This window comes from Theobroma cacao, chromosome 9, assembly GCF_000208745.1.
Source record: "Theobroma cacao cultivar B97-61/B2 chromosome 9, Criollo_cocoa_genome_V2, whole genome shotgun sequence".
In the NCBI taxonomy this organism is placed as follows: domain Eukaryota; kingdom Viridiplantae; phylum Streptophyta; class Magnoliopsida; order Malvales; family Malvaceae; genus Theobroma; species Theobroma cacao.
In genome coordinates, this window is record NC_030858.1 from 22,158,564 (window position 1) to 22,172,902 (window position 14,339).

General features: G+C 36.4%; 2 long non-coding RNA genes across 2 annotated transcripts; both read right to left on the reverse strand.

Moving 5' to 3' along the window:
* On the reverse strand, nt 5,202–5,871 carry LOC108663367. Its single transcript, XR_001929339.1, has 2 exons — nt 5,770–5,871; nt 5,202–5,532 (listed from the first exon to the last, which is right to left on the reverse strand). It is a non-coding gene; the product is annotated as an uncharacterized LOC108663367 (long non-coding RNA).
* On the reverse strand, nt 5,898–6,982 carry LOC108663368. Its single transcript, XR_001929340.1, has 3 exons — nt 6,943–6,982; nt 6,625–6,699; nt 5,898–6,057 (listed from the first exon to the last, which is right to left on the reverse strand). It is a non-coding gene; the product is annotated as an uncharacterized LOC108663368 (long non-coding RNA).

Genomic DNA, 14,339 nt, shown 5'->3' on the forward strand with positions numbered 1-14,339 from the left:
TATAAATTTTGGTTAATTAGTTTTAGTTAATTAATTTAGTTATTTGAATTTGATTGTTTGGATAAGATTAAATTGTTTTAATTTTAGTACTTAGTAAAAGTTTAGATCAATTCTCTGTGGGATCGATACTTTACTTGCTTATATACTATCTATTCGATACATATACTTGCGTAGTAGAATTTTAACCGACAGTATCCACCTGATATGTCCACTTCGCTGCTTCTGTTGTGAACTTCCACTCCGCATTTGGTTTAGATATGTATGTATGCATGTTGTGCCATTTGGATTTATATTAAGGGTTGTTAAGTACAAACCCATTTTGATGGCCAATGTATGGCCTTATAAATACTATGTAAGAATTGAATGCTAGGGACAATGTTTTATATTTGAATTTAAATTTTATTTTTGAATATTTGGTTATTGTTTGTCTCAAGTAAATGTGCTAGAGGAGGGGTGAATAGCACTTTTTGGCTCTTACTAAAATTGACTTCTAATTGGGGACAAATGCAAGATAAAAGAAAGATTTAAAGATGAATGAAAAACTAAAAACAGAGCAGACAATCACACCAGAATTTATAGTGGTTCGGTCCAAAACTTACATCCACTACCTTGATTTTTCAACCAAGAATTTTTCAAACAAATCCACTATGAACGGTGAAATTCACAAGCTTTCACCAAGCTTTTACAATGGCTTTTACCAGGCAAAGCTAAAACCTTTCACAATGGTTTTTACCGGGATCAACCAAAACCAAACAACTAACTTTTCTAGGCTAGGTTAGAACCTATACACTCAATCAAGCAATCCAAGCTCGAATAAATTCCCTTAGAGTGTCTTGCACACTCTAAGCATACAAGGAGAAGAGAAATAAATGTGTATCTATGATCATTGACTTGATTTAAGTGGTACAAAGTGAAGGGCTTGAATCTTTTGCAAAGATAGGAGTGAAGTGCAGAAAGAATGTTGAAGGTTTTTACAATTTTTGAGCTCTTTTTGGACTTGGAAGCCTTAATTACTTTTCTAGCCATTGGAAGCCTCTTAAATACTTGAGAAATCAGCTCTAATAGGTGTTAGGCAGTTTTTGACCGTTGAAAACAGTTTGGTGGCAATTTTGGCTGTTAATATGTCTTCTAGTGCTCAATTCAAATTTTCTAACAGAATGATCTTAGTTGACTAACTGTGCTCTTAGTCGACTAAGTTGTCTCTATCTTCTGATCCCAGTTTCTAGCAGTGAGCTCTTAGTCGACTAACTTCCTTGTTAGTCGATTAAGTTGTTTCTGTCTTTAAGTCTAGATTTCTAGCAGTAGGCTCTTAGTCTACTGACTTACTTCTTGGTCGACTAAGTTTTCTCTATTTCTCAAACTTCTTGAACCCGCCAACTTCTAATTTGAATTTTAGCTGACTAATACCCTTCATTATCCAACTAAGACGCTTCTATTTTGTTAATCAATTGTAGTTCCCTTATTCATATAATTTTGATATGTGCCTTTGAATGATTTATTTATTATTGGCATACAATTTTGTCCTGCACACTCAAGTAGGGATATTAGACACAAATGAATGGAAATGTTTTATTACATCAAAAACTAATTGAGCCAACAGTTATGAAATCCCCCAGCTACGTATCATGTGATTTAATGTTCTGAGGATTGTTCAAGTCTTACAGGTTTTGCTTGCCAGGCTCGTGCACCAGTCATGAACCCTTGGGTTTGGGTCGTAACAGTCAATTTGTTAGAATAGAATTGTTAGGATGACTTCGATTGTGGAATTCTTTATGAATGTTGGATAAAAAGGCTTCGTATTACTTTGGGCCTTATTCTCGAGGTAATATGGTCATGTCATGTCTCAGTTTCTAGATGTGACAATTCAACGTCCCAAACAATCCATAATGAAAATACATATTTATCAATATATCTTGTGAGTAAGAAACATATACAATATCTCAAGCCATACTTTGGCCAAACTTAAACATTGTCAATATTTATAAACCAACTATTAAAAGACTTGACTGTAACACCCCATACCCTCGTTTAGCCGTCAATAAGACCCTATCAATAAAACGAAGAGTCACTTGATGTAAATTAAGAATCGAAAGCGGTTACGGCTGAGAAGAATATTTTAAAATAAAATATTATTTTATAAATAAAATAATATTAAAATATTAATATTTTATATGTTATCAGAATTAGTCATGAAAAAGGATTATATGACTAATCTACGTGGGGGAGAAGAAATAAGAAAAAATTTCGAAGAAAAACGATGATAATTGTGCCCGAGTGATTTTATTAAATCGAGTTAACGCTAGTGAGTAAATATTTAAAATATTATGGTGACACCGCGTTGAAGTGCAATTTCGATATTTTGGTTGTACGTGTGTAAAGGAAGAAAGATAGATGAAAATTAGAATTTTTAAACGCGTCGAAAAGACTGAATTTTAAAATACGAAAGTTGGAGGGTTATGTGGTAAATAAAATAAAATCAAGGATTAAGTGCAAATGTGTTAATTAAAGTTAATAATATATATATATATATATATATATATATATATGTACAAACATAATAATAATAAATATATGGGAAGAAAGGGCAGCCACCCATGTGATCAATATGCAACTTAAAAATAAATAAATAAAAATAAAAATAATAAGAAGAGAAGAGAATGATAGGGGGCCAGCCAATAATAATAAAAAAAAAGGTAAAATTTGATGGGCAGCCGCCCATGTGTGCATTAAAAAGGGTTTTAAATTCATTTTTAATGAAGTGAAGGAGGTAGGGGCCGGCCTAAAAAGGAACCATGAAGAAAGAAAGAGAAGAAAAGATGGAGGGGTCGGCCAAGAGAGCAAAAAGATATGAAAAAAATGGAAGGGTGAAAGAGTAGAACAATAGAAGCTGTTAATGTTAGAGAGAAGAGGGAGTAGCCAGATTTTAGAAAAAACAATGTTTGTCGTGGGAGCGTGCTGGACGAAGTATGTGACCGGAAAATAGGAATAATTATATACGCGTACGAATCAATAGTGATGTAGTAATCCTGCTATTATGAGGTGAGTAGAGGGTGCAAATTTTAAAAATTTTCGTAAATATATATGTATTTATGTATGATTTATTTTATATGAAAAAAATTGTGGACAGCATGAGTTGGTACAAAACCTTAGGTTGTTTGTTTTTGTGACACGGATTTTAAATTCGTTCTTTTTTATCATATATAAAAAATATATATATCTACATGTTTTTAAATACGGAGAAACAAATCTTTGACTGGCTTTCACTTCAAAATCATACCTTGCAAGTTTGTGTGATGTTTAAGCTAATGGCTTTTGTATTGATTCATAAAACTTAATGATAAATTATTTAATTCACTTAGTATGCTGATTTGGTAAATATGCCATGCTTTGAAATAAATTATGCATAACATTCATTTTATGATTATACTGCTTTTAATCTGTCATGTTATGCAAATGTATTAAATTGCAATGATTTTATTTTAATGTGATTGAGATACTCTGGGTAGGACCTGTTACCACACCAGGTCAAGTGTCGTCTATGTGCACAAAGTAGTAATTGTCGATTATTGATATTCAATTTAAAAAAAGGGACTTGAAGCCCCGATTTATATATGGTGGCGTGGGTAGTTCCCACGAGTAGGTAAGGGGGACCTGAAGCCCTGATTTATATGTGGTGGCATGGGTAGTTCCCACGAGTAGGTAAAGGGGGACCTGAAGCCTCGATTTATATATGGTGACCTGGGTAGTTCCCACGAGTAGGTAAAGAGGGACCTGAAGCCCCGATTCATATGGTGGCGTGGGCAGTTCCCACGAGTAGGTGATGATGTCTGAGAGAGTAAGCCTAAGGGCTATATTAAACCTACCCGAGGATAATGCTCACTTGTAGATTTTTATTTCACTATGCATGGCATTAATACTTGAAAATTTTTATTTATTTAATGGCAAGTGAAATTTACCTATTCATTGGTGATCAATTACTTCACTTTTTTTTTTTATATTTGAGAATTTTCATTTTTCACTTATCATTGAATTTAATGTTCACTGGATGTTGGGGTTGAAAGATTTTCTAGTATCCTAAATACAACTGTTTTCATATATGTTTATCTGAGAATTATTATTTTAAGAATTGCAAGGTATAAAAACAAAATCTCTCAGTTTTATGGAATGTATTTTCTACGCTTACTCATGAGTTTATAAACATTCCACCTTTATGGTTGTTTCCCCTCCTCGCCTGCTCACGGGGTCGATGATTATCACTGAGTCTATGAGACTCACACCCTTCTTATTTTCCCTTTTTGCGGATAGAGATCAGTCTAATGTGTAACCATCGATGCATACGGATCACCGCATAGTAGGTAAAGGCATCTCCTAACCCCGCTCTGAGTCGCTTCGCTATTTAGTGTTGTGTTAGAACGAAATTTGCTAGATGTTGAAAAATGTTGTTAACTTATAAACATGAATTTTTATTATTTTGAATGGAGTATATAGTAATTTAATTATTAATATTCATTTACGCACGTGATTATATGTATTTAATAAATATAGCAGAAGTCTTAAATGAGGCTTGTTTGGGACTTAATGGAAATTCCTTGGAAGTCTCAGACGTCGGTAATGACCAAGGAGGGGTCGTTACATCGACCAACACAGTAACATAAAAGGATAACCATAACCAACTGAGAGCCTTAACGATTACTTACCAAGAGTGATGAAATGATAACTCTCCAAAGATGCCAACCAAAGATCTACTAATAGATGCATGTCATAGTCCTCTTTAATCATTTTTGGACGCTTATCTATCAATAGATACCGTGTATCTATCTAAAATGGCATGATGCATGGAGATGATGTGCACATGTAACCATACACAGGGCAGTCCAAAATTGCTTAGAAGAAATGTCTCCTATGAGAGCTCATTATGGTGGTGGAAAGTGAGAACAAAAATCATCCTCCAAGTCTAGCTGGGACCACAAAATCTCACGATTTTGTGCCTCCAAGACATCCATACGAGCACTCAAGCATGAGTCCATGGTCTCCATGTATGAGAGAAGCAGAGTGAAGGTATGCTCAATGTCAAAGATGATAAACATAAGCGAGGCACTAGTGTCATGACCCAAATTTTCGGGCCATGACCGATGCATGGACCCAATGAGCATAGCTCACTAAGTCCAAGCAAGCCTATTTATGTAACCTGTTCATCATTCTATCGAAAATTCCTAAAGTCACATTTCATGATCTCAACTGCAAGTACTTGAATGATATGCTACAATGATCAAATACTCACATATATATATTAACCCAAAATGGTGCTAACCATTGCTAACTCATAGTAGCGTTACCATTCAAAGTATATATATATATTGTCTAAGACAAGTATCTTAAAAATTTACATTTCATTTATCTATATACAGCATAAAGACACTCGACTTCCAACGGAGCGACCTTGGCGAAGGTACAGCTATTGAATGTTGAGATACCTACCAAAGAGACGAGTCTATGTGGACACCTCAACCTAGGTTCCAAATGCCTCCTGATCTAAAAACATGAAGTTGAAAACTGTGAGTATAAACTCAGTGAGTGAACAAAGGAAGGGAACAAGCAATTGATAAGGAAATTTTGAAAACCATGATGCACTTGTTTTGAAAACAATGCAATTTAGTTTAATTTCTTTCCTAACCCCTTGTTTCGAACATTGGTTAGGAAACTCTTAGTGTTGCAAAGACCCATGCTCAATCATGAAGATAAAGGAGTGAAGAAAAATTATATCAAAACCTGAGCAAGGTAGCAACGTGACAACACGTTTCTCGCTGCAGCAAAAGGCATTCTCGGTTTGCATATGTTTCGGTTTTTCAAGTATATCTCCCACTACAGAAGTCCAATTAACATGCTTGTTGAGTCATTAGAAAGCTAAGAGGCAGGGATACGACTTTAATGTTTACCACTTTGCCCAGTTATAATTGGAAGGTGGTCAAAATCGCTATCAAAGTGACAGAACTGCACCACCACCTGAGAGTTTCAAGCTGCAGCAAGAATCCATTTTCGTTGCAGCCAAATTCCTTACTGCAATAAACATCAATTTGAAAATACTTAGCAACTTTCAATGTTCAACATGCAAGATTCCACATAAATTACAATCGCGTACTATATTCATAAACCTTCTATTACGCATATATATATATAAACACGACTACCGCCACCTCACTCAACCAACGTGCACTCCCCACAGGCACATCATAGTCGGCATATGCACTTCCCACTCTGCACATGCACGATTGTAATTGTCACAACATTGTCATTCAACCGGCATGTGCACTGCCCACTCCGCACATGCACGGTTGTAATTGCACAACATTGTCGTTCAGCCGGCATGCGCACTGCCTACTCTGCACATGCACGATTACATCAATTATACAAAATTACTCAACAATACATACCATATATCTTTATATACATATCAGTGTCATATAGAGGTACATAGAATCATCACAATCATGTTCCACATCACAAAAACATTTCACTAAAGGCTTGTTCCCATGCATTTTGAAGAAAAGATAATTTAAACAGTTCAAGTGATTCGCTCAAACGTATGCACATCTACCCAAAACATTTTAGTGCAGGTTCACTCACCGGTATTTGTTGAATCTTTACTCGACTCCAACCTCCACTAATGGTCCAAATAGAACTATGGGGCCTCGTTGGGACCTATCATCACAACAACATCACAACCAACCTGATTTGCATAATTATAGTTCTAAAAGCTATCCACTAAATCATGTTCTGCCAGTTATTTTTAACTAGCTTCCATCTACCATTAAAAGACTATATATTTTCACTATTCTAGTCACACTACAATGAATAACCCACCTCAACTACAAAACACTCACCAATCTAGCCACTAGCCATTCTCAACAACTTAAAAAAAATCAACTCAATTTCACTACTCACCTTGGTAGCTTTGTAATTGAATTTCTTTCCCAAAAGCTTTCAAACTATCATGAAAATCTCACTTTATCTCTCTAAAATGTCCAACTAGTGAGAGAGTGTAATACAGAAAGGTTTTTGAGGGTTTTATGGTGAAAAAGTAAAAGAGCACAGAGAACTTTGTGAAAGGGTGCACAAAAACATGAAAATCAGGGTTAACTCGAGGAAATATATGGAAGTTTCAAAGCAAGCTTCCATGGGGGAGTGCAAAAACGTGGGAAAAGAAGAAGAAGAAGAAGAAGAAGTGTTGGAAATTTGAAGAACCTCCTAGAAACTTAGATATTTATGCTTGATGTTTATCCATTTTCTCATGAAATTACTAAAATGCCCTTAACAAGGTCATTTTGTCTTTCCATTACCTTTATATAATCTTTTTACTTCTTTGACAATAAGACAAGGTCCATAAGGGCCTAGAAATACTCAAGTTCATGAAAACTTAAAAATTTCAACTCGAGATGCAAAATGACCGTTTTACCCCTATCGTGAAAATTATCGTTATTCTTATCTTCTTCATTATCTTACCCTCATTCATTCATTCCTTAGACCTACTTGGACCTTAATAACATTAGAAAACTACTTTCAGGGCTCACCAAAAGAAATAACGAAATTATCCATGGTCCGTGTTATCGCGTCTACTTCTAGTTACGAGTCTCTAGAGATCGAGATCTCACAACTAGGTTGAACAGTGGATGGGCCAGTAGGATAAGCGTTCGGTTCTCTCTCATTGCCTTCATGGCCCTCAAGATGCTCATCATCAAAGACCAAAAGATCTACGACACCCTTCCTCACTCAATTACCATTCTTGAACTCGAAACTTAGCTTGTTAACTATGTGTTCATCAATAAGGTAAAATAGGGCATGGAACTTGGGTGGATCACACCGAGTGTCAACAGAAAAGTAGTCAATTATCTCACTCACCAACGTACCATAAAGGAGGTTTTTGATGATCTCTTGGATGGTGCAAAGCATGTCATCCATAATGAATTTGGCGAGATCAATTCGGTGGTTGAATTTGATGTTGAAGAAGAACCAAAGATCCTCTTGGGTGATTGTGGAGTAATTAGAGCCATGAGGGTGGATGATGTCAGTGAGGATGAGGTAGAGGACACGATTAACGAAATAGAACCTCATGCAAATAAAGCCACCTCGATTGTTAGGTGGAGGATAAACAAATATGGAATGAAGGTTGCCATCATCAAGAACATATCTAAGATCATCCTGATGGGTCTGTATTCGGAAGATGCGATCAATTTGTGCGCAGGTGACAAAAATTCGTTTAAAAGAAAGGGAAGGAAAAGTTTCAGGTTTAAGAGAAATGAAGCCATAGAAACGTTTAAAAGAGAGCATCTATCAATTGATTGCATCAAATACTTAGCTCCCAGTGTTCATCTATAGATAGATCGCGGTATATATCCATAGATTTTTTGAGCAATTTTTATTTTTGGTCTCAAGTCCTCATTTATCGACAGATAGTGCTATCTATCAATAGATGTGGTCTGTTAGACTTAAGGAAGACCACAGGACACCATCTATTGATATATTTTTGGCCTTAGTAAGTCATCTATCGATAGATACTAGTAATCTATCGGTAAATGTTCATTTGGGGCCTTAAAAAATAGAGTTTTTGCTTTCTAAATTATGCAAGAAGGTTTAGTAATGCTTAAGTCGTGCAATGCCCGAAAGCCAGTCACACAATGCTTAATATCTAGTCACACAATGCCTAAACAATTGTCATGCAATGCAAGCTGGATGTGGGGTAAAGCAATGCCTAAGTCACGCAATGCCTAAAAGCCAGTCACGCAATGTCTAAAAGCTAGTCACGTAATGCCTAATATCCAGTCATATAATGCCTAATATCCAGTCACACAATGCCTAAAAAATTATCACGTAATGCTTAAGTCATGCAATGCAATGCCAGATGTCGAGTAATGCAATGCCTAAATCAAGTAATGCAATGCCGAATGTGGGGCCACACAATGCCTAATAATGCCTAATAATGCCTCAAAACCAATCATGCAATGCCTAAATCATGCAATGCTTATATGCTATACTTATGTTTAGTTATGGATGTAATCTATCTACAAAAGATATGATTTCCACAATTGTAAAGCTATACATAATTCAAAAGTTTAAAACTCAATGGTTTGGAGCAATAATAAACAAAGTTACTTCACAAATTTAAGTTTGAATCAAAAAAATAAACTAAGTCTCAATATTATTAGCAAAAATCTGTAGTGCATATCTTTTCCTTAGCCCTTCAATGGTGTCCTTCCTCAAGGACGGGTCACATGTACTGATCAGCCACTCCACTACTACGACTACCTAATACCCACAAGTGTTCACATCCTCCTATACTAGGGTTTCACGATTTAATTGTTAGCTCATCCTCATTTAAGGTCATTTTTTTCAACACGCACTATCAAAGTACTCAAACTGGTAGCATATAATGGGAATCAACGTGATTAGGGGATGCATTTGATCCTTATGTAATCCAACAGTAATTGCATCCAAGCAACCATATGAGGAGTCCACCAATGTTATACCCCATTTGACCAAAGTTGATATGCACTAGAACCTAATGGCCATTGAAATGGCATGGTGCCAAAATCGAGTCCACCTTATTGCATGGCTTCCCCCACGGCGGACTATCACACTTGACATAATCATGTTGAAGTTCAAGAATAACCGCCTTCGTTGACTTGAACTTCGAATCAGACGATGTAGGGTCCATTTCATGGCACAGGGCATGTAAAATCTCTTGTCAATTAAGTTAAGCTCAATAGTTGGATGCCATGAATTAAACCCCTTAACAAATATTTTAATAATTAAAACTCATTATAGTATACTTACATAGAAAGTCGTGCCAACGTTGCATATTTTCTGCTTGTACAACAGAGACGATGCTCCTGACTACGCTTACACATGACGCTAATGCATGCGTCAACGTGTTAGCTAGTCAGCCACTCATCTTGCTTCTCCATTAACTTGAAAAATTTGAGGCCTTCTTGCCTTACGATGCTCAAAATGTTAACCATGCACATATAAAATACTAGCATCAAAAGTTGCTGAATTCAATTATTTTGAACCATAATGCCTAATATCGTGTAATGTTTTCATTTTATCTGGCTTGATTGTTATTCTTGAAATGCTCGTATTTGTCCTTGAATGCATCCTTTGTTTTGCGTTGGACTAATAAGGGGTTAACGTAAAGGCTCCGCAGGTATTTGCTGGCCATGCTCAACCATGCATCTTCAACCTGAGGTGGAGCCTCAAGAAAAGGTGTGCTTTGAGCATGTTGTAGGGCCTTAAGTGGAGTTATGCTATGAGCAAGATGTGGGGCCTCAATTGGAGTTGAGCTATAAGGAGGATCTACGTACGAGGCAAGACAAGGTGAGCTTTGAGCTGAACCAATTTGCTCATCAATACCAGTTGGCTCATCACCATCTACCTCATGGGCATCACCCTCTTTGTTGAGCTCACCATCCTATTGATCGATAGACCAACCCTACATAGTGATTGAAATTAAACACATTAAAACATCAAATAGATCTTAAATGCTATATGTTGAAAATGAAAACGCTCGAAGCTCATACCTTAACATGGTCAACAAGCTGACGTACAATCCAATCCTCTAACCCCTGCATCCCTCGCTAGATCTCCTATCGGATCTCCAACTGCATTGACTACATTTTTCGTTGAATCTTCAGCTACAGTGACTATAGGTCCTTCTTCCACTACATCTTAATTCGTTTTAACTCATGCTTTAAAAATGTATGCATTTGAAGACACAGCATCAAATCGCACTCATCATCTAATGATTGAGCAGCAGAAACCTCAAGAGTAGCAAAAAGGGTATCGACCTCCTCTGTAATGCGCCTCCGCTTAATGACTTCTATAACTCTTTTCTCTTTACACTGCATAATGATCTTTTGCCTCTATTCAGGACTGAATACTACTCGACCTTACAACTACCATAATGGAACGTATTGATGCCTTTAGGATAGAGGGACATCGATATCGGCCCAATATGCCTTCAAGGTCTCCTTCGCAATTGGCCCCATGGTCCTTAATGCATGCAATTACACCAAAACATACATTGCCATTGAGTTGAAAGATAGTTGAAATATTACAACAAAAAAATAAAAAATAAAAATAATTTCGTTTCATTCCTCTCCTTGCCTTCACTCTCCAAATTTGCAATCATCTTGTGAAGGCCTGTGGGTCTCTCATCACAATGCCATTTAAGTATTCTTGAATATACGTCTTCATAATGACGTCGAGATCCCATGAAGCTTTGGATATCAGGAATGGCCTCCAACACCTAGAACTACATGTCAATTGTAAGACATTATAAACACCTGATAAAATCTTATGTGTAAAGGAAATGGAAAACCTTATGGCACACTACTTGAAGCACCCATACAAATCCATATAAGTGGTAATGTTTTTTCTGATACATCCCCATTTGTGGAACTTGGAAGCCCCTTGATATATAGTCTACGGTCAAACTCCATACATAGGTATCCTATGGGAATGCATTCCACTAGTCAATGTTCTCGACCAACGAAAACAACCATGAAGTCACCGATCTTCCATAGTCTTGACCTAATAAAATATTGTTTACGATCAAGAGAAGGGATATCTTTGTTGTGTCTCTGTTCTGATAGAATTACCCTCTCTCAACCGTATCTAACACATCTTGGAGCTTCACTTGGCTCTCCACCCCTAATATCTCTCGTTAATTCCTGTGGGGATGACCTAATAGGGATTGGAAATAACATCAGGCATGGGGTCGAACTTGAGTGTTGTCACTAGGCAAAACTCACGCTTCAAGAAAAAGGCCTTGGTATTACCTATGGCAAACCATAACTTACCCTCAATGGTGCTAGGTTCATCTATTCTGCGCAGCAGTAGGTTATGCTCGAGACTGGCACCGAATAAACTCTTTTTTGATTCGATGTTCATCTGTTTCTCAAAGCATGTTCTCTTCATTATGTCCAATTAATTTTTTTTCGCAGTGCCTCATGTATGACATGCAACTACATCCACTTGTAGTGGATGTTAATGCTAGCGTTGAAACCCCATTGGTCCCTCGTAACACGGAGCAAAGCTTCCATGTTCTCTTGTTCTGTTCTGGCCATCTGCAACAGAAAACAAATAACATTTCCATTTAGTGAATGTGATCAAGGAAGATTTAAAAAAAAACAAAAACAAAAACTAGTTTTTACTATCTTTGCATACATAGAAGACTAAAAGAAAATACATGAAGCACGTGTTAAGAATCGCTTATTAAGTAACAAAACATATACATAACACAAGCATTAAAGTTGAGCAAAAAATTAAAAAGCATTAATATCCTAGCATTGACTAGAAAATCGTCATGTAATGCCCAATCAAGTAGTCATGTAATGCCTAAAAACCAATTACGCAATGCCCCATCAACCAGTCACACAATGCCCTATAAACCAGTAACACAATGGCTATCAACAGTCACGTAATGCCTAAAAGCTAGTCATGCAATGACTAACAACCAAGCATGCAATGCCTAAAAATCAGTCATGCAATGACTAACAATTAGTCATGTAATATTCTATCAACGAGTCACGCAATGACTAAATATCAATCACGCAATGCCCTATCAACTATTCACGCAATACTTAAAAATCGATCACGCAATCCCCTATCAACTAGTCAGGCAAACCCTAAGTCACGCAATGCCTAAAACCCATAAACCCAATGCCCAAAACCATTCACGCATGCCCTATCAACTAGTCATGCAAACCCCAAGTCATGCAATGCCTAAAACCCCTAAACCCAACGCATAAAACTAGTCACGTATGCCCTCTCAACTAGTCACACATGCCCTCTCAATGTTCAACCCAAAAACTACTAAAACTATCAACTTCCATTTAACAAAATTAACAACTTCAAACAACACACAACATTTCATTTAACAACATAATCAACGAAAAAAAATAGCTTTACACTCAAACCACTCCAAAATGCTCATATCAATGCTCAAAATGCTCAAAACGCTCTAAGTTTTTTCTTTGACTGGCAAGGAATGCTTGGTCTGTAAAGGAAAGCTTGGTCTATCGAGGAAAGTTGAGAAATCAAAATGATAAAATACTTGACCTAAAAATATGGGTCGGTTTGAGACATAAACCCAAACATATGAGTTGATTTTATTAAAGGCAATTTTGTTTAAAATTAATTTCTCTTGGCTAAAAATAATTAAAATTATAAAAGAGCTATTTTCAAAAACACTTTATGCATGAGGGTTATTTTTGAAAAAACCCATTAACTAGTTCACTTTCTATATATGCCCAATCTATAATATTGAATATTAAAGTGAGCCACAATCCACATGAACCAACAATATTCAAGGAGAAGCTGAATCATTATACTCCTCTGCAATTAAAACATTTGTCTTGAAATAATCCACACATAGGCGTATACTTTCTGCTTTTTCTTCTCTTTCCCTTTAATTCTTATTCTTAATCATAATTCACTTGGCGAATCTTGATCAAACATTGTATTAGTGCGAGTAACACGGATATCACCGAGTCTTTGCCCTTTATAGCTTTTTCAACATGTTCAAACCTCATACTAGATCTCATGTAATAAATTATTAGCTGCCTCAAATTTCTTCTTGAGTTGGACATATGATCAAGATGAGGTTAATGATTGAGCATGTTCCTTAGTCATCGAGGAACGATGGTGACAGAATATGGATTAGACCCATCATCGTCGTCGTCATCGTCGTCATACATGCAACAGGGTACACCACACTGACAGTTAAGCATTTCTTCAAGCAAGGTGTAGCCAACATGTTGTAGCCCCTATCACGCTTAGCGCGCCACAAAATCTTCTCTGTGCACTCTCTATATAGATGTTCATTCTGGTTTTATTAATGAGCAAAATGAAACAATCTAGAGAGCCCTAGGCAAATCTTATGAGCAATTGGCATGCAAGTGATCAAATGATTCAATCATATAAATAACACTATAGCTGCTCAGGGTAACATGAAGATGGCACAATGTGAAACTCAAGAGAAAGGTTCTCTAGAAAAGATGAAATGCCTACGCATAGATAGCATTTTAATTGGTTAATTGTTTGAGTTGGTGGAGCAGATGAAGTCATGGACAACTTCGCCTCAACAATGGACGTATACGTTGTAGCATTAGAATATATAGTAACAATTAATTAACAAAAAAAATGATAAAAAGAGAAAAAAAAAAAACAGAAAGGGAATGGTAGGTAAGGTGGGTGCAAAGTTTATTCACAAGGAGTTGGGTGATGGTATTGTCGATTGTAGTGTGATAGCTGTGGAAGCGTGAGAACATGAACAAAACGGCATT